This window comes from Echinops telfairi, unplaced genomic scaffold (assembly GCF_000313985.2).
Source record: "Echinops telfairi isolate 266 unplaced genomic scaffold, ASM31398v2 ScPeMD7_2291;HRSCAF=2852, whole genome shotgun sequence".
NCBI lineage: Eukaryota > Metazoa > Chordata > Mammalia > Afrosoricida > Tenrecidae > Echinops > Echinops telfairi.
In genome coordinates this window covers 13,779,247-13,800,490 of record NW_022106189.1, presented here as the reverse complement: position 1 = coordinate 13,800,490, position 21,244 = coordinate 13,779,247, and the positions used below count along the sequence as shown (strand labels likewise).

General features: G+C 40.0%; 1 pseudogene; it reads right to left on the bottom strand.

Moving 5' to 3' along the window:
• Positions 1 to 5,255: 5,255 nt before the first annotated feature.
• Positions 5,256 to 21,244, bottom strand: part of LOC101638065 — a 17,890-nt pseudogene continuing 1,901 nt past the window's right edge.

Genomic DNA, 21,244 nt, shown 5'->3' with positions numbered 1-21,244 from the left:
ATTCACTTTCTCTTTACCCAAATATTTCTTTGATTTCAGAGTGGTATCTAATGGTTCTAATACTGCTAGTACTCTGATGTTGAGTCAGGTTAGTGATAAGGGGTACCCTTGTTTTTTTCCAATTATCAAGGGAAATGTTCTTAATTTTTCCCCACTGAGTGAAATATTGGCCTTTGAATTATTTTATATAGTCTTTATTATGTTGAGAAATTTCCCTTCTATTTCTATTTGATTGTATGTTTTTATTAGAAGTAAGTGTTAGATATTGTCAAATGCCTTTTCTGCATCTATTAATATGGTCGTGTGCTTCTTATGCCGTCTTGTTTATGTGGTAGATTTCATTGCTTGTTTTTTTTTTTTTAAATAGTGAATCATTCTTGCATCTCTGGTTTGAATCCCACTTGGTCATAGTGGATTATTTTTTGATATGCTGTTGGATTCTATTGGCCAGAATTTTGTTGAAAATTTCTGCACCAAAGTTCATGAGGCAGTGGAGACTGTAGTTTTCTATCTTGGTGAGAGCTTCACCTGCTTTTGGTACCAGGAATATGTCTACTTCATAGTATGAGTTTGGAAGTTGGCTCTTTCTCCATTCTTGAATCTGCTGTGTAAAATTGGTTACAGCTTTTCCCTGAATACTTAGTAGACTTCTTCTCTGAAGTCTGTGGTCTTAATTGGAATTTTCTTGATGCCCTATCTTCCCTATTTCTCCTTTTGTTATGGGTCTGTACAGGTTTTCAACAGGTGTCTGTACTAATTTGTGTAGATGGCGTGTTTCTATGTATTTGTTCATTTCCGCTAGATTATCAAACTTGTTGGAGTAGAGTTTTTCTTAATAATGTGTTATTTTACTTTCTTTTTCCCTTGGATCTGTGATATCACTCTTCTCATTTATGATTCTACATATTTGCATCTTCTTTTATCTTCCTTTGCTAAGCTGCCCAGCAGTTTGTCAATTTTGCTATTCCTTTTAAAAATCAATATCCCGTCCTGTCAATTTTCCCAAGCATTTTCCGTTTTCATTTATTTCTGCTCTAGTTTTTAAGATTTATTTTCTTCTGTTAATGGAGGATTAATGCTCTTGGCACTTGTTCGAGTTGTTGGAGGTTTTGCATTACATTGTAGATGTTGGATTTCTCCTCTTTTTTCATCGCTGTATTGATTATATTAATTACCCTTTGATAACAGCTTCTGCTGGGCCCCAAAGGTTATAGTATAGGATGTGCTCATGCTCATTTGTTTCAAGGAATTTAAATTTTTCATCCCTTATTTGATCTATTACTTAGGATTTTAAAATAGTATGTTGTTCAGTGTCCGTGTGTTTGTATTTATGTTCCTGTTTCTTGTATTGTTGATTTCCAATTTTACAGCATTATCATCTGAGAAAATGGGTTGTAGGATCTCTATGTTTTTAATTCTTGAGGCTTCCTTTGTGACCTGTTGGGATGAGTGGGTGTCCTCAACATTCAAACAGATCCTCAGGAGAGGCTTTGCAATGGTGGAGAATAATAGAGACCGACAGACAGTGGGGCACAGAGGCTCCTCATTCCCTGTCAGAACTGAGAGAGTGAATGTATTTTACAATGAGTATAAACAATGGAGCTTACAGATCTTTCATAAGACATGCACAATATACAGTTAACATATTATATAGACAATAGGTAATATCATAAGTGAGTAACACAATAAAGAAGCAATGAGGTGAGTCAACATCTTGACCTAATGCTAGTGGACCTCAAACCTGTCTGAGCCCTCCCCAGGGGTAGTAATCTCTGATCAGGATCAGCAAGGGATGACAAAACAGAGTTTGCTACATTACAGTGGATTGGCTATAGAACCTGATTGCTCTTATCTACAGAGAACCTTCAGACATAGTGAAGTAGCCAGACACAGAAATGATTCATCTATTCTGGTAGCTCCTTTAAGACTACTCCTTAGTGAAGGGCTATTACAGGGTGCACATTATTTGGCCTGGGGAACGTGTATTTGAAAACATTTCTATCTCGGAACAATGGAGATCTTTCTCAGAATAGGGCTAGTTTTCCATGCCCATGGTTGCAAGTGTAGAAATAATGTCAAATATTTTCTACCAAGTCCTCAGTTTACCGGTGGCCTAACCTGTATTTTTTAGCTTGCCTGTTTCTTTATTGATTTTTTGCCCCGATGATCTGGCTTTCCTTTGAGTGTGGTATATATGTGGAAGCTTTCTACTATTAATGTTGAGCTGTTAATTTCTGTTTTCAACTCTATTTCAATTCTCTTTTCAGAGAATTTGATTGAGGGTCTTTTATTGGATGTATATGTTTATTAAGGTTATGTTCCTGGTGTATTGTTCCTTTAATCATTATGTACTATTGATTCTTGTCTCTCATTAAATATTTACCTTCAAGTCTATTTTATAAGAGATTAATATTTCCACCTTTACCTTATTACAGTTGCTATTTGCTTAGTAGATTTTTCCCCCCATCCTTTGATATTTAGTCTATTTTTGTCTTTAAGTTTAAGGTGTGTCTCCTGTAGGCAGCAAATAGCTGGGTCTTGTTTTCTAATCCAGTTTGCTATGCTATCTTTTCATTGGTGCATGTAATCCTTTGACATTCAGCATTATTATTGACTTTTGCAAGTTTGTTGCTATTGTTTTGCTGTTTGTTTTCTTTTCCTTTTTTGATGGTTTTATTGGTGTCTTTGTTCTTCCCTTATTTATATTCTTTTATTTATGGATGTTCTGTTTTGAGTACTGTGTTCATTGGATTGGTTTCTGGGTTGTGTTGTCCTGTGTGATGCTCTCAGGTTTGTCTGCTGTTGTTAATTCTCTATCCACAGCCATCTGGTTAATACTTCTTAATATATACTCCTGGTCTTGTTTTTATGTATCCCTTTAGTTAGTGTTTTCTTGTCTGGAAATACCTGTACCTCTCCCTCACATTTGAGGAACAATATTGCTGGATATAGGATCTGGGTTGATAATTTTTTCTTTCAGAATTTTCTATGTGCCAGTCCATTGTCTGCGCCTCCACCATGTCTGCTGAGAAGTTCAAGCTTATCACAGTTTTCTTTTGTAGGTGACTTTCACTTTTTATCTAGCTGTCCTGAGATTCTCTCCTCCTCCTTGAACTTTGAAAGTTTGACTAAGATATCTTGTGATGTTTTCCTTCTGAGGTCTAACATATTTGTGCTTTTCCCATCTTCTCGATTAGTTATTTTCTCCACCTTTATGATGTCTGATATCTTGTACTATGTTCTCTGTAGATTTTGGCTTGTTTCTTCTTGTTCTGGTGTCCTGATGAAATGTAGGTTATTTTTCTAGATAATATCCACATCATTCTAAGGCTTTCTTCCTATTCCTTCAATTTTTGGGTTGATTGTTTCTCTCATCAGTTATACTCAGATTGATTATCTTTAAGCTGAGAGGTTTGATTTTCTTTTGCTTCCATTTTATTTGTCAGTTATTTTTCTATGCTATTTAATTCTGTTATCTCATTGTTTATCTTCTGGAATTCCTTGGTTTGAGGACTTTAGTTTTTCAATTCCTTCCATTGTTCTTATGAGTGTTCCCTATATCTCTTGAAAAGCCATAAATATTCTTCCAAATTATGTTTTTGGTAGCTCCAGAGCCTCATTTTCTAAGGGCTCCATTGTGGCTGGGTGATTTTTCAGTTGTTTTTGTTTATATTTTTTAATTTTCTTTTTGGTTTACTGTGGTTGACTGCTGTTTCCTTGACAGCATGGTGTAACTACTAATGGTGTGTGAGCTGCTGCGCTGTTTAGAGTGAGTCCACTCTGTCTAGTGTTGTAGGAGAGGCCTAATATGAGCTGGAAAACATACAGTGCTGAAGTGGAGAAAGAGAGAGAGAGAGATGGGTAAGTGAGCCAGGGTGGGGAGAAGAAGAGAGACAATAAAATAAAAGTAATTATAGTAATAATAAGCAGCTGTCTAGATAGGCTAACAGACTTGTAACAGTAATGAGTTGTGTTTAGTTGGGCATAGTTGTGCAACTTGTGCATAGTTGTTGTGGTTCTATCGCTATAGTAGGATGAATGTGGGTGTGTCTTTGCAGTAAGGGGGTCGGGGGCGATAGTCTTTGTTTGGGTGGATATGCTGGAATCTCAAAGTCTACCTGTTTTTGCCTAGGGAGCATGTGTATTCTCAGGAGGATGGGGTAGCACTTGAAGAATATACCAGAAGAGGAAGTGGGAGATAATTAGAAAAAAACCAATAGAAATATTATACTAGAACAAAAGTACAAAAATGGAGGACATTCAAATAAACTAATACATAAATCTGCCTTCTGGGTGTGAATTTCTGTTCCTTTGGAAGTGTTATTGTCTGTGCATGTATGCTGTTGAGGGGAGGTAGAGCATGTGGAGATAGGGTGGGGAGAGTCCCTGGAGAATAAAGCAGGAAAGGAAAAAGAAGGGAAAAAATGGCTAAAGGGTAGCTTGGGAGCTGAGTATGTCTTTACTAAGCTGGCCAGACAATCTGCTTTCGACTAGAATCCCTAGAGCCCAGCAAGGTAAAAACCTTGGCTGGCGGTGTTGCATAAAGAGCTAGGGAAAAATCAGCTGTGCTGGCCAGGAGCAGGGATCGCAGAAGCAACTATTGCCAGTGGTCCATGATGAAGGGGAGTCAGTCAGCAGATATTGCTGTGCTCCCAATTTATGAAACTTGGGTCAGCCTAGCTTTTGGTTGAATTTCTCACTGCCAGGAAATGCAGGACAGCCTATCCAATGGAACCTCTCTAGAAGTTGCTCAGGGATCTTCCCTGGCTTGTTATCTGGCAGCCATATTTCTCTGACCCATTGCGTTTATTTTTAATATAGTAATATATGGACTTCTTTATTTGTACATCAAATTACAAGGTCAACAGTGATTCAAAATAGTAATAATGGACTGTAAGATACCTGCCACACCCATAATGTAAAATAGGAAACACTTGATTTGTATAGGTGAGGAAGTTGCAGATAATGCTTTTATTACTCTGATTCATTGCCAGTACCCATAATTGGGAGTGAAGTGGGGTTCAGTTATTAATGAAAATCAAGATGTAATCTTTTTCTCCATCAAGTTCATGAATGCCTGATTTCTATATGGTTCAGAACTCCTACTTTAGGGGTAAATTCTGGACATGATTAGGACACACCTAGAAAGCTTTACCTAGAGAAAAGGCAAGACCTAACCCTAGAATTCCCACTTTGTAGGCAGGCACTTCTGCAATGTTTCTTTGTTGCTTACATGTTTTTTTATAGAATCTCACTCAGGGTCTCAGGGCATGTTCAAGCCTTCTTGATGAGATGATGGTGTTGGGAAACAAATTCATCAATGCAAATTCTGGCTCTCCGGAGAGCAAAAAGATTTTGAGTTCAATCAGCTTACTGTTGTGAAGGTGAACCATTCCTATCACTGTCTTCCACCTTAGAGGCCAGAAGTATGAGACATCCAGGGTTTGGAGCCACATGTCTACTGTGCTCATAGGGGTCTCCTGGGGGTGGGGGGACTCTCCTTGGCCAACTGCCTCTTCTTCTTCAGCATGCAGCCCTCTTGGTATGGTGGAGACATGGGAGGCTGTGTAGGTGGAGTGTACCAGTCCTCTGAGCCACCCTCGAGATCCAGTGGGTAACTGTGGTCAGAATCATAGGTGCTCAGGTCCCCACAGGTCACAATGGCACGATGATGTGGGCAGGGCCATCCAGTTGGTTGAAATCTGAGTCATAAGTGTGGCCCAGCAGAGGTTTGGTCAGGTCTGATGTGAAGCCCTCAGGAGGGTTGGAACCCTGACATCCCAGTGAAGGTCTCAATCCTGGAGTTGAGGTTGTCATTGGACTTGGCACACACCACATTAGAGAAGACCCACGGGTGGCTGTAGAGAAGTGTCAAATCACAGTCTAAGGATATCTTAGCCAAAAAACAGCCCCCTGGTTTAAAAACATCCATAGCAATGTGCAGAGCAGCTGGAAAGATCTGGATCTGCATGTACTCATTCACATAATGGAGACCAGTTACATCGGGAACTCCATCACACACCACCAGGTCTGCAGTGCAGTCCTCAAAGTGCTGAATGATCTCCTTGGCAGTAGGCAGATGAGTGATGTCCCCTTGCATCTGTAACACACCTGGAAGTGCAGCCAGAGCCTGCAGGTCCACAGCCACCAAATGTCCACCTTCATTTTTCTCCCTCAGAACTTGGCTCCAGCTTCAGGGGGCTGTACACAGGTCCACAGCCCACACCACCCATTCAAAGAGTTGGAATTCTTCTGAGTTGTTGTTGCTTAAAAGCACTGTGAGAACCCATCAGCCATTCTCCTTGACCAGGCAGTAATAGACATCCCACTTGTTCTTTGGTATCCGTCCCTTGTCATGCACTCTTGTTTGTACAAGGACCTGCCAACAATAAGCTTAGCTTTTAGAGTTTGCGGAAGAAGGGCTGTCTATTTGGAGTTTGAGGCACTGCAATAATGCAAAAGGGAGAAATTGTACAGTTTCAGTTTGTGCCTTTTTTAGCTGACCCCCAAGTTAGTCACGGCTAATGTAGCACTGCACAGCTGGCAAAGTGATCCACAAAAAGTCTGTCGCGGCCTGGGCCTAATAAGAATGTACAAAGTGAGAGCCAACATTCTGTGTTGGCATGCCTTGTGTTAGTCTGGGTACATTAGAGAAACAAATCCACAAAAACTCATATGTATAAGAGAGAGCTTTATATAAAGGGTGAGTGCACATCAAGAAAACATCCCAACCCAGTGCTGCCCAAGCCCACAAGTCCAACATTACCCCATTAACCCATATGTCCAACATCAATCCACAAAGTCCTCCTCCATCTCACAAAACACACACAATGATGCCGACTGCAGGAGGAAAGCTGAATCAGTGAGTGTGTAAGCATCTCAGCACTGGCAGGGGTCTCCATGGAGCTGCTCCAGCAACCAGGACTGCATTGGGATAGGTCCATGTGGCTTCTCCTCAGGGATGTCTTGCAGGAAGTGAGCCTTGCCAGCTGAAGCAGGAAACTGACTAAGGCAGCTACACCCTGGTCCAACCATCACAAAGCAAGAGACCAGAGAACACGAAGGCGAGGCTCACCAAGCCATTTATCCCTCCACTCTTCAACTAACCCCACATGTGTTTATTGTCCAGGTTGGCACAATAAACTTTAACTATCGCATGGCTAGTCAGGCAAATTACCATTCCCAGCATGCAACAGACACAGCCTTATTTCATTTTTTACAATTTCCTATTTTCTTAGATTCATACTTTATATATGCTAGTTCTAATTATTAGTAGATATATGCAACTGCCTCTTTGCATTTTAACTCATGCTCCACCAGCAAATGAAACTCTTGAAGCTACACAGGTTTTACTGATATCATCATGATCAATTTCTTTAGTCATATTTTGAGTGCCTTCTAACCTGAGGATATGAATACATTAAAGTACATTCACTTGGGGAAGCCTGTCTCACTCCTGGAAAGTGCCACTCTGAAACATACTTTCTCCTCATCCCCACACTTTCTCACTCCAACTGGTTATGGGGCTGGGACGATTCCACACCTGTTTCAGGACAAAAGAAGATAACAGACAATCAACAGGCATACCATCTTTCAACTTTCATTTCTAGAATGTAAACCCCAGTTTTTCCCCTCTCGATATGAAAAAGAAGGTAAGCATTTTGCATGAAAACATGTTTTAACTGTATTTGTAATGCTCAATAAATAAATTACAGGTTTTTATATCATCCAGAGAGAGCTGCCAGTGATTTATTCAGTTATTAATTTCACACGCTTGGGAGGATGAATTGAATAGCATCCTATATTGAAAGCTTGGGGATTATTCCACCAGAATATGCCACCAAAGCAGTTCGGGTAGCTTTGAAGGCATTTTCAGATAAAGAAAAACAGTTTGGTAGAAGTCACGGAGGGTAAGTGATTCTGTCCATTCATTTATAGCAGCTTATGAATTCCATAGGAAGTATATGAATTATGCATTATTGCGTTTACATAAGGTCATCCTAACCCTTCCCTTTTCTAATTTGGCTCAATTATTAGATGAAATGACAGATTTGATCTCTTTTCAGATTGCATTAGAAGGGGTCTCTTTACTTTACCCTCTAGCAGCAATCAGCTGACAGGACTGGGCAAGTGCATTAATTATGATTGATTTAGAGTGTCTATAGAGTGATTATTTCTAAAATTATACTCCTGCACCCAAACCTTTTGACCTATCTCAGGCCACACAGCAAATTAATCCATAAGAAGATTTAAGGGCAACTATTTGGGACAGCAATTTCCCTTCTGTATTTGAAATAAAAACATTTCAGGGACTCAGAGCTATCCAGAGGGATTGAATTACTGGAACACTCCATGGTAAAGACAGTTAACAACTTAACAACTCGGTTTAAAAACATCTTGTTCATGATAACCAAAAATGGCTCTGAATTCAGCCCGAAAGAAGGGGAAGATTCCTGATTCTGGTGTGCTTATGGGAAAGCAGAGAGAGCATTTTTATAAGTTTCTGAATTTGTCACAATTGGAGTCACAGAATTACATGTCTGTTGTTGGGCCATTCAATTTCTTTCTCGTCTTTCCAGCAGATTAAAAATGACAATACTAATTAAAGAAGTAAAAGAAAGAGACCACTGTCAGTCCCAATGTATAGGCTTGAATTATAATAAGGCTCTGATGAGAAGAAAGAAAAGTTGGAGAGATATAATCATCGGAAGTTGGTTCGGAGAAGTCTGAGCAGAAATGTGCCTATGGGAACAGATTTCCAAGCGTGCTCATTTCCCAATGCCTCTTTCCCTCTTCTCTATTCCAAACCAAGCCAAAAACCAAACCTCACTGCGATTGCACAATACCCAGTGACCTGTAGGACAGGCCAGAACTGCTCTTTTTGAGTTCCTGAGGTTGTGAATCGTTATAGGAGAGGAAAGCCCCATCTTTCTCCCATGGATTGGCTGATGGAGTTGCAGCATTGTGACTGTGTGGTTACTAGTCCAACTCTTAACCCGTTATGCCACCAAGCCCCTTGCATTTCCTTCTTACAGTCCAGAATTATTTGATACGGTCAGTGTTGTCTTTAAGTCATTTGATCACCACACATAGCTTTAGAGACCCAAGAGATATTCTTTCTGACCAGGGGAAGCATCTTGTGGATGAACGGTATTTTAAAAGAGGAAATCAAAGCAAACGTGCCATCTCTGTGCCATTAGATTCCAGTAAGGATTAAAGGGGTCACCTAGACTTGATACCAACTGATCAATTAACTCAACCCAATTATGCTCCATACAGTGACCCTACCCATGGTAGGAAAAGAGCTTGGGTAAAGACCAATCTGTAGTTTATATAAGCGGTGTGCCTTATGGTGAGGGACTTGACATCTTTGAACTAGTGACCATTAGAGGCCATGTATGTTTACTAAGACAAAATGTTTTATTGAAGGTATTCATAAGTCTCCATGGCCATTTATAGAGGTAGGCTATGAGCACTGTTGGTTGAAGACAAAAAAATTTTTATCCTCGACACTTGACAAGAGCAGTGTCAGAAGGAGGTAGCCTCTATGGAAACGGTGTGCTGTTCCCTGTAAGAAAACAGAGAAACCCAGGGAGAAATCTAGGGAAATGGCCAGAGCCAGGGCTTGTGTGTACTAATGAGGAAATGAATTGGGAGAGACAAAGTAGGTGGTGGATGAAGGAGTAGAACTTGGGGAGAAAGGGTAATGTCTAAAGAGCCTTCCTTTTTTTTTTTTAGATCATTTTATTAGGGGCTCATACAACTGTTATCACAATCCATACATCAATTTTGTAAAGCACATTTGTACATTCATTGCCCTCATCATTCTCAAAACATTTGCTTTCCACTTAAGCCCCTGGAATCAGCTCCTCACTTTTTCCCCCTCCCTCCCTGCTCCCCCCTCCCTCATGAACCCTTGATAATTTATAAATTATTATTTTGTCATATCTTGCCCTGTCTCACGTCTCCCTTTACCCACTTTTCTGCTGTCTGTACCCCAGGGAGGAGGTCACATGTAGATAGATCCTTGTAATTGGTTCTCCCCTTCCAACTCACCCTCCCTCCATCCTCTCAGTATCGCCTCTCACACCACTGGCCCTGACGGGATCATCTGCCCTGGATTCCCTGTGTTTCCAATTCCTATCTGTACCAGTGTACACCCTCTGGTCTAGCCAGACTTGCAAGGTAGAATGGGGATCATGATAGTGCGGGGGAGGGGAAGCATTTAGGAAGTAGAGGAAAGTTGTATGTTTCATGGTTGCTACATGCGATGTAGCGATGTAGTAAAGAGCCTTCTTAAGAGAAAGACTTTACATTGTGATATAAACCTTTTCTTCTGCCTCCAGTTAAAGATTTCTGAAAAATACATGATGCTCACTAATGTTTTAGTATGTGTGGATTTTGAATGAGAAGTTTTTCAGGTTTGGTAAGAGATAAAGCAGACTCTATGTATTCAAGTTGACTCCATAAATGATTCTAACATGATTATTGTAGTTCTATATATGTTCTCAAAAAGCATCCAGAGAAATTATCTCATTTGAAACTCTAATAAGGTCTACTACCAGGTATGTGTAGGAACCCTGGTTACATGTTGGGCTGCTAACCTTAAGGTCAGCAGTTTGAAACCACCAGCTGTACCACGGGAGACAGATTGGGCTTTACACTCCTGTAAAGGGTTACAGTCTTAGAAAATCAGAGGGGCAGTTCTACCCTGTCCTACAGGGTCACAATGAGGCAACACTGATTCAGTGGCAGTGAGTTCTTTGGGTTAGGTACTTGCAAGAAGCCCTGGTTGTATAGGCTTATGTGTTGGTCTGCTAATATCAAGGTCAGCGATTTGAAGGTAACATGTATAAATCATGAGCTGCTCTGAGGGAGAAAGACAAAGATTTTGATTCCCATAAAGCGCTACAATTTTGGAAACCCACAGGAGCAATTCTACCCTGTTCTACATGGTTTCTATGAGTCAGAATTGACTTGTGAGATTTAGGGCCAGGTACTGTGGGTCAAGGATGATTTCGTGTTGCTTCTCTTGCTCTCAGTCTCCCCATTTGGACATGTGGGACTAGAATGAGATTTCCTTCAATTCCCTTTCTCTCTAAACTCATAGCTCTTTATCACTTTGAATAACTTCACATTTACAGGGAAAATACTAAGTTTTTAACTCTAAACCCAGATGTCTTAAATGATTAAGCAAATTAGCATAATAAGGTAGGCTAGATGTAAGATCAAAAGGAGTGGTGAATATTGTGGTAAACTCATGTGTGAGATGCATAAAACTGTTCAGATTAATTTTATTTATAAAAGTCTTAGGCAGGTCAAATTCTGACTTTCGCTACCAAGTTTTGACCCATTACTAATGTGTCAAATTGTGTTCTCCAAAAAGTATGTTGAACCCCTAACACCTGAAATCCTCACCCCATCTTTGTACATGTAAACAAGTTAAAATCAGGTCTTAGTGGATTAGAATGGCCCTTAATCCAGTATGGTAGATGTCCTTATGAAAGGAGAAAAGGCGTAGACAACGGGGAAACATCAGTGTGATGACAAAGGTAAAAATCGGAGCAATGTATCTATAAGCCAAGGAGCATAAGGATTGCCAACCACTATCAGAGATAGGAAGAAGCGAGGAGGCTTCCCTCCTTTAGACTCTTCAGAGAACCTAACCCTACTGAAGCTTTACCTTTTCAACGTTAGATCCCGGCACTGTGAGACAACAGCTGCTGTTTTAAGCCCCTAAGGCTGTGGCACTTCGTCACAGCAGTCTTGAAAACTAATACAACAAGGAGGCTTAGAGTAGAGAATTTAAAGCTCCACTTATCCCAGCTCTTCTGCCCAGTTTTGTCTCCATATGAATGACTTATAAAGTTAACAGATATATTGACTTCTTAAGAAATCAGTTGCATTAGACCAAGCAATTGTGGGGCAGCCAGACTGTCATTATCCTGAGGCCTGATCATCAGTTACAAGGCTATTAACTACCGAGCAACACAAATGGGGCTGGTTCTCAGACTTGCTTGTGTAGTTGCAGGGTGATTATATCAGCAAGAATGCATGCAGCTTAATGAACGCTAGAGAATAATCCAACAAGCACATAATTCAGGATTCTGCCAGGTAACTGACTGTCCATAGGAACATTCAGGATAGGGGAAGGGGGTCAAGGACAGATCTCAGAATTTGCAGGCGGCCATCTCATCAAAAGCAAACTGATGTGATGGAGACTCAGTTCTAAAAAGTAGTGGATAGTTTCAAGTTATGTCTCACTAATTATGACCATTTGGATGGAAGACCAACTATAGATTATCCAAGCAAATAAGAGGAGGGAGAAAATTAGTACTTCGGGGAAGGGTAGGAGTTTAAAAGTCCCACCATCTTAGGAAATGGGAGCTCTATGCCGTACAGACATTTAACACTCTTTACTGCTAACTGAAAGGTTAGAGGGTCAGGTGCTAGGAAGGGGGCCTGGTGCTCTACTGAAGAATCAGTAATCGACAACTCTACGGAGTACAGTTCAACTCAGACACACAAGGAATCAGTCAATTTGACAAGCAACTGATTTTCCTATGTAAGAATTGGAACCATAAGGATTCAGACAAAAAGTACCGTTTCTCTAGCCATTAGCCTGGCAGAGCCAGTTTCAGGGCACTTTGAAGAGGAGAGCAAGATCTATGTTTTCAGAAGGTCTATTTCCAGAAGTGGAGAGGGACGTGGGGAAGCAGTAATACCATTTGTCAGTGGGTCTCTGGCTCAGGACAACCAGAGCAGGATTTAACGTCTATGTTGGTCCAGTGAAATCAGAGGTAGCATCCTGTGATAGTGTGTGTGTGTGTGTGTGTGTGTGTGTGTCCTAACCTGGCACCTGTAAGATGATATGGGCGGATTTTAGCCTGTCAATCAGGTTACAGCCTGGTGACCTCCCTTAGAGGAGAGAAGATATATGTAGCTCTCTGGGGGCCGACTTCTCTCTCTGTCTTAACCTTCCTGCTTGCTGGTAACCCTGAGAGTGTTTGGAGTCCTACCACATTTCTACCAACATTGGATCCATACAACTTTGCACCCAGGAGATATTACTGCACATTATGCATCATCGCATGTGACTGAGTCTGAAGAGGGATTTCTGGACTTTAGTTGGTCTAGGGTGGGATGTTTTCTTGGTATATAATTATTTCTTGATACAAAGCTCTCCCTTACACATATATAACTGTCACTGGATTTGTTTCTCTAGTCAACCTGGCCTAACACAAAGCCTAAGGATTTACTTTCTAAGAAAGAGGGGTGCGCAGGCAAGTAAAGAAAAGGCACTGGAGGTTCTATGGTTTGAGATAATCAGAGAAAATCCCTTTATTGACCTCTCTAAATATGCCAGTATAGTATGAACGCTTAATACATATGAGGAGACTTCAAAAAATTCATGGAAAAATTCCATCATTAAAAAAAACCAGTTTTATTAATATATAGTTCCCATATCAATCATATACTTCCATAGTTAAGCTGTATGATCAGCACCACAATCAGTTCTAGAACATTTTCTTCCTTTTGTGCTCTTTGTTATTAGCTTCCTATTTTCCTCCAACCTCCCTTTTCATACCTCCAATAAGCCATTAATCCAGTTACTGTGTCTATAGATTTACCTATCCTGCATTTCACCTACTAAAAATGAATACAGAAAAAACAATAACAAAATAAACCAGAAGAAAACCTCAATTAAAAAGAAAGCAGGAAATATTAAAAATTAGAACAAATTAAAAATTGATTAAAAGGGAGATCGAATGATGAGGTATTATATTTAGCCTAATAAAATTTCCCATAATTGAAGTATACAATGTTCTCTGTGATCGCAAGGCTATTCTTATCCCTCAGTTTTTGTCAGAGGAGATTCACTGGAGGCTTAATCAATGTGTGGAACCTGCAAATGGATTGTAGATTTCCACTGGCATCTATAACCTTCTGCACACTGAGTGTTAACACATTCCCTCCTCTGGATTTGGATTTTAATATTTACAATCCTTACATCACACAGGCTGATGTGCTTCTTCTATTTGTCCACAACCTTTTTGAATCCTCCATGAATCCATACTCTTAGATAACCATAATAACCTTCTCAGGCAGCTATTAATATTATCCCCACTTTGCAAACCAGTCCCTGGATGACACAAATGGTTAACTGAAAGGTTGGCAGTTTGAGTTCATCAAGAGGCATCTTGGAAGAAAGGCCTGATAATGAACTTTCAGAAAAATAAGTCACGGAGGGAAACTGTGAAGCATGGTATGCATGAGGTCATCATGAGCCAAAATGGACTCATTAGCAACTTCTTTTTGTTTAAACAAATAGAGGTGTTGTAAGAGGCAGGATGAGAAGAAAACCTCCGTTTGCCCCCAGAGCCTGAGCTCCAGACACACCTAGGGTTGCCTCTCTCATGGTGTTTAGTGCTCAAACTGCTTAAATAGGGAAATTTTCAAAATGGCTCAGAAGGACGGGAGCAAGAACAAAAAGGTTCAACAGTACGAAGGCCTAGACCAAGTCTAGCAGACTGCATTGTGTGGGTCACATAGTGAGCGATCATCCTAGACCAGGAGAACCAAAGAAAACCAGGTTCCATCGGCTGGACATTGTCCTTTTGTCCTTGGAAGGTGCCCTTTCTGAAAATGTCTGGGTCTTGCACTATGATGGCAAATAACTCTTTTAAGAGAAAAACCTTCAGAGAAATTTAAAAAATCCTTAGAAAGTGAAGCATACATGTAATTTGCTAATAAAAAGTGTAAATGCAGCCAGTAAACTTCTATGCTAGCAGGAGTGGGGAGAAATGGAGGGCAAAGAAGGCAATATTCGCCTTATAACGTCTGACTTTTTTATTTCAGGGAAAAAAATTTTGTTTTATTTTTTACTATCATAGTTATCAATATATATATTAAGATATACATTTAATTAAATGTTACAAAAACATCGTGCTTGGCATTATAGGGATAAGGAACACCGAGGGAGCAAGGAAGGATGTCTAGACTAGGGACCTTGGAGAAGAAAATCTTGTTCTGTGTTATGCTTTTGCTCAAAGTAAGTCTCACATCTCAGAAGCAGACGAGGATCCTAAGAGGGAAGAACCCTTGCCATGAGTCAAAGCCGAGTCTACAGCTGATAGCTATAACTGTCCACACAGGACAGGTTCACAGGGTCCCTCTCAAGGACTTGTTTGTAACCACAGATTGTGATAAGCATACATGGCTTATCGCTCTCCCTCTTATCCGAGGTTCGTGAGATTGACAATAAAGTGATGCGGCGCAGGTACCTTTCTGTGAAGCAAGGAGGAGAAGAGACAAGCAATGAATAAATTCAGAGATATGGCAAAAAAAAAATGCTAAGGACCTAAGAGGTGTAAGAGAAAGTATGTTTTTAAGATGAATGATTACTTGCTGTTTCACACACATGGGGAAATGGCAAGGCAAACCCAGGTCATGGATAGGGTCGGGGTAGGGAAGTGTGGCTGGGGTTTTTTCTCACCTAGGTTTTGTTTGTTTGTTTGTTTGTTTGTTTCAGTGGAGCAGCTTGTGAATTCAAAGTGTGACCCTTCTTGTCCACCCCCACCCCCTCAACCTTTACCCTGTCCTTGTTCCCACCCCCATCCCTGACCTGGTGTCCTCATACTTTCATCAAAGTCTTGTCTATTAGTATATATTTATCTTTATAAGAGTAATTGAATTTGCTAAGCATAATGTTCTCCAGTTTTGTCCATGTCTTTCGGTGTTTAAGAAAGTTATTGTTCTTTTTAATTGATGCATAAAGTCTATAGTATAAATGTGGAATAAAATCCCATAGTATGAATGCACTAGAGTTTGCTTATCCATTCCTCCATTGTTTGGGTTTTTTATTGTTTCTGTGATTTTGATATTATGGCAATTGCTACAATAATAACAGGTATACATATATCAGTTCATACTATAGTCTTAATTTCTTTACTGTATATACCCAGTAGAGAGAATGCTGGATCATAGGGTATTTGGATTTATATTTGTTTAGGGAAGTGTTATACTGATTTCCATAATGATTGTACAATTCTACAGTCCTATCAACAATGTAAAACTATGGCTATCTCTCCACATCCTCTCCAGCATTTGTTATTTTCTGTTTTATTGAATTTTTCCAGAAGTGTTGATGGGTGGTGAGATCACATTTTTGTTTTAATGTATATTTATTTTATTGCTAATGATCTCAAACATTTCTTCATATGGTTGTTGGCTATCTGGATGACATCTTTACATTTAATGTTGTTATTGATAAATATGGTTTTGTTGATGTCTTTTTTATGGCATTACTGGGCTTAGTTTTCATGATAGTTTTTTGTGTTGCATTTCTGGTTGTTTTGTTGTGGTTGTTGGTTTGTCTTCTTGTTGCTCTCAAAAAAATCTTATTTTTAGTCTTGTTTTTATGGTTTTAATTTTATATTTGTAGGTTCTTTGTTTTTGTAGTTTTCTTTAATTTTCAAAGTAGATTGCTATATTTTGTGAATGTATCGATATCTTCTCATTTTAAGTATTTTTGTGTGCTCTGCTCCCTCTGCTCATATTTATTTATTTTTGGCTTCATAGAATAATGCTCTCTATGATTCCTTGTTTTAATTTATTTAGTTCAGTTTCACTTTGATAATTGCTTCCGTTGAATGTTTTCCCCATTAATAATTTCTTTCCTAATATTTTTAGGCTTCTGTCACTTGTTTTTATAGATTTTTCTGTCCATAGAACTAACAAATTCCTTCAGTTTTTCCTTATTTGTAAATGTTTTTATTTCTCCCTTCTATCTGCGGGATATAGAATTCTTGGTTGGTATTTTTTTCTTTCAGTATTTTGAATATATCATTCCATTGCTTGAAAGGTTTGGTGGTGAAACCTGAACTTCTCTTGACCGTTTGGCCATTCCCTGTAATTGGGTTTTTTTTTGCCATGTAGCTTTCAAGATTGTTTCCTTATCGTTAATATTAAAAAGTTTTATTATTATATGTCCAGGCAATTTCCTTTTAGAGTCAATTCTCTTTGGCATTCTATGGGCTTCCTGCATAGATATTTTATGTTCTGACTTGATGTTAGGGAAATTAGTAGCGCATTGACTACTTTCTCAGTAGTTGTTATTCTTTTTTCTGTTCTGGAAAATTTATCATGCATATGTTGTTCCTTTTGATGGTGTCCCATAATATTAGGTTATCCTCAAGTTGTATTTGTTTGTTTTGTCATTTTTATACCCAGTCTCTTGTCTTCTTTTCCAGAGAGATTCATCTTCAAGATCAGTGATTCTTGATTCCATTATACGTGTCGTGTTGTTTGGTTCTCTCACCACGTTTGCTAGTTCTAGTATTTTGTTGTTTGCCTTTTGCATTGCTGTTTGAAGTGTTGTGTAACTTCTAATGTTTCCTTCATTTTGTGGCCATGTTCTTTCAAGGCACATCTGAGGTATTGAATGATGGCATGTGTGTATCTTCTCTGTCTCTATATAACTTTTCCTCCAGTCACTTAAAGTACCAGGAGACCATAGCTATCATCTCCATTTTGGGAGGATCAGCGGCCCCCTTTTCCTCCAGGAGCTCCTCAGGAGTCACTTTTGTGTGTGGTGTAGTTACTTGTGCTGTTTTCTCCACTTTCAACAAGTGGGCAGAAATTGACTGCTCTTGATTCTAAGATAGAGTGTTATTGTTATTCATTTTTTAAAATGTTGGACTCTGATTGCAAAGTTATCCTCTCACACCTGCTGTGAATCTGAGTAGTCAAAGGTGCCCATGGGATCCAAATCAGCTTAGCTTCAAGAGGGGAAGAAGTCAGCAAACAATTAAATATGGGCTCCATCAAAGACTTGGCCTTGAGGCTGCTCCCAAGCACCAGGGGGTACCTGGAAATTGTTGATCCAATCAACATGTTGAGAGGAGAGATGCAAATTATTGGAGCATTTGTTAAGCCATCTCCTCCTATAGGGTCTGTGAGTGTTGAGGCCAGATATGATTTGAACATAGGTTTGTGATCAGGCAGGGGTTAGTACTTTTAGGCCTTGGCCTTAGGGGAAATGCCCACTCATTATTGAACCTACAGTTTCCCCTAATGTGTGCCTTCTTGATTCTGCTCCTGTTAGAAACGGTGTTTGGTTTTTAAGATTATCCAATAGTTGCAACAGCACATTGATAAGGGATTGCCAGAGTTCAAGGCAGATTCAGAAGAGGACATGGAACAGAGGATGTCATTACTGATGTCAGATGGAGCTTGGCTCAAAGGCAAGAATACCAGAAAGAGGTTTAATTGTGCTTCACTGACTATGCAAAGGCATTCTATGTGGACCATAATAAACTATGGATAACTTTGAGAAAAATGGGAATTCCGGAACACTTCATTGTACTCATTGTGTAGTACTTGTTAATGGATCAAGAGACAGTTGTGATAACAGAAGAAGGGAACACTGCATGGTTTAAAATTAGGAAAGGTGTGCATCAGGGTTATATCCTTTCACCATACTTGTTCAATCTAGATGTTGAGAAAACAATCAGAGAAGCTGGCTTATATAAAGAATAATATGGCAGGTGACAGAGCCATGCTTGTTGAAAGCAAAGAGGACATGAGTACTTTCTGATGAAGATCAAGGATTGTAGCCTTCAGTGTATATTATAACTCAATGTAAAGGAGACCAAAATCCTCACAACTGGATCAATAGGTAACAGCATGATAAATGGAGAAGAGGTTGTCAAGGATTTTATGTGACTTGGATCATAATCAATGCTTATGGAAGCAGCGGTCAAGAGATTCAAAGACATACTGCATTAAGTAAATCTGCTACAAGACCTCTTCATAATATTGAAGAGCAAGAATGTTCATTTAAGGACTAAGGTATGCCTGACCCAAGCCATGATATTTTCCATTGTATCATCTGCAAGTGAAAGTTGGACACTGAATAAGGAAGAACATAGAAGAATCTATGTGTTTGAATTGTGGTACTGGAGAAGATTATTGGAAGTATCATGGACTGCTGAAAGGACAAACCGATCTATATTGCAAGAAGTAAGGTCAGCGTACTCCTTAGAAACAAGGTATGGCAAGACTTCATCTTACACACTTTGGACATATCGTCAGAAGAGACCAGTCTCTGGAGAAGGGCATGATGTGTGGCAGGATGAAGGAGTGATGTAAAAGAGGAAAGCCCTTGAGGAGATGGATGGACACAGTGGCTACATCAATACACTCAGGCATAGGAACAATTGTGAGGCTGGTGCAGAACTGTGCAGTGTTTGGTTCAGTTGTGTATAGGGCTGCTATGGGTCAGCATCACCTTGACGGCACCTAACAACAGCTGGAGATGGTCATTCCTCCAGATACTTGAGGCAAACTCTGCCACGATTCATACCCAAGAAGTCTAGCCAGATGCCGGCAGGCCCTTGAAGCCTCCCAGCCAAATTTCTACTCTGTCTTTTCCCAGTTATTTTGGGGGAGGGGGGGGGCAATGATCAGTGGTGGGAGTAGGGGAAAAGGCTGCGCACACACCACTTAGGTTTTGAGTAGCTGATAGCTAGGAGGTGTCCTGCCAGGGCCAAACAATATCCAAGGATTTTTTTTTCTTTCTTCCTTTTTCTGAGGTTCTTTTGTCAGTTGCTCCCTCAGTTTCTGTCAGTTTCTTCCTCAACTGTTCACTCTTCCCAGAGGGGTGTCGGGGACTCAGCCTGCTACAATCTTTTTGCAGCTGCTCCAAAAATCTTTGTTAAGAGAGAGACTCTTTGTGGCCATATTGTTTCCTCTCCAAACTTTGACCTTTTGATTGGCAGTGAGCAGTTAACCATTAAGCTACTAAACTCCTTGGCTGGGAGGCCGTGTCTGACATTTCCTGGTGACAATACTTTTTCTTTATTTTGCCTTGGTCAAGTATGATAGGCACAAAATTGGCAAGTGACTGTTTCATAGATTATACCAGAGTCCCCCCAATGTATACCCAATGGGCATGACTACCATGGGGAGGCCCACAGTGTGCAAGAAAGCCAAAATGCAGATATGCATCTGTTAGGCATTTGGCCTACAAACTTCATGCAACATATATTGCTTCATCCAGCACACCTTGGGACTCAAAGCCAAAATAAGTCTGATCAGTCCCTTCCCAGGGGCGTACAGAAGAAGCACAGGGCAATTTCTGTTTCCCAGGTTCCTGAAGATCTTGACCTCCAGGAAGCAGTAGATGATGTCAATGACCTCCTAAGGGCGTTGGAAGCTCTAGTTGACCATTGTCAAGCTTTTATGCGTACTTTCCTCACATGTGATATTGGAAAATAGTTTTTAGAAGCTACTTTGTGCATCAAATCAAACCTTTCTGCAGGTGTCATTGAGTCAACAGCACTCATTAGGTGGCGTAAGCAGGTTGCAATCAGCTTCTGACTTAAAAGTTAATTCGAACTTACCCAGTGGTGCTATGAAAGAAATTCCTCATAAGGCTGGCCCCACTACGAGACATGACGTCCCTCACTGACCCAGAGCACTACAGGGGACAACGCTGAAGACACAGTGTGGCTGGAGTTGCACCCGGTCTGACCCCACCACACTGAGGTGAAACACTAAGGGTGTGCAACAGATCAGCAAGGGGAACGGAGCAAGGAAGTCCCCAGGAAATACTAAAAATGGACTTTGGGGCCAGGGTGTGGTATCCTATCAGACTCGACCGGAAAACACTCCTAAAGGTCAACAAATAGTCCTGAACTATTTACAGGCTTTTCTTTTCTTTTTTTTGTAGTTGAATTTGTTGTTGTTGTTGTTGTTTTCTTTTGTTGCTTTGCTTTACTATGTCTTGTTTTTTGTGCATATTATTATCTCTGCAAGTCTATGCATGTCTAATATAGGCAGGATCAACAATCTGGATGAGAAAACAATGGGACCCACAGTTCAGTGGGGGATATGGGAGAGGGGGAGGCAGGGAAAGGAAGTGGATGTTAACAAACCCAGGAACAAGGGAGCAACAAGTTATCCAAAATCAATGGTGAAGAGGATATAGGAAGCCTGGTAAGGCTTGATCAAGGGCAATGTAACCAAGAGGAATTACTGAAAGCCAAATGAAGACTGAACATGATAGTGGGACAACAGGAAGGTAAAAGGAAATAGAGGAAAGAACTAGGAGACAAAAGGTATTTATAGAGGTCTAAATACACACCTGTACATATGTAAATATATTTATAAATGACGATGGGGAAATAGATCTATGTGCATATATTTTTAGGTTTAGTATTAAGGTTGCAGATGGACATTG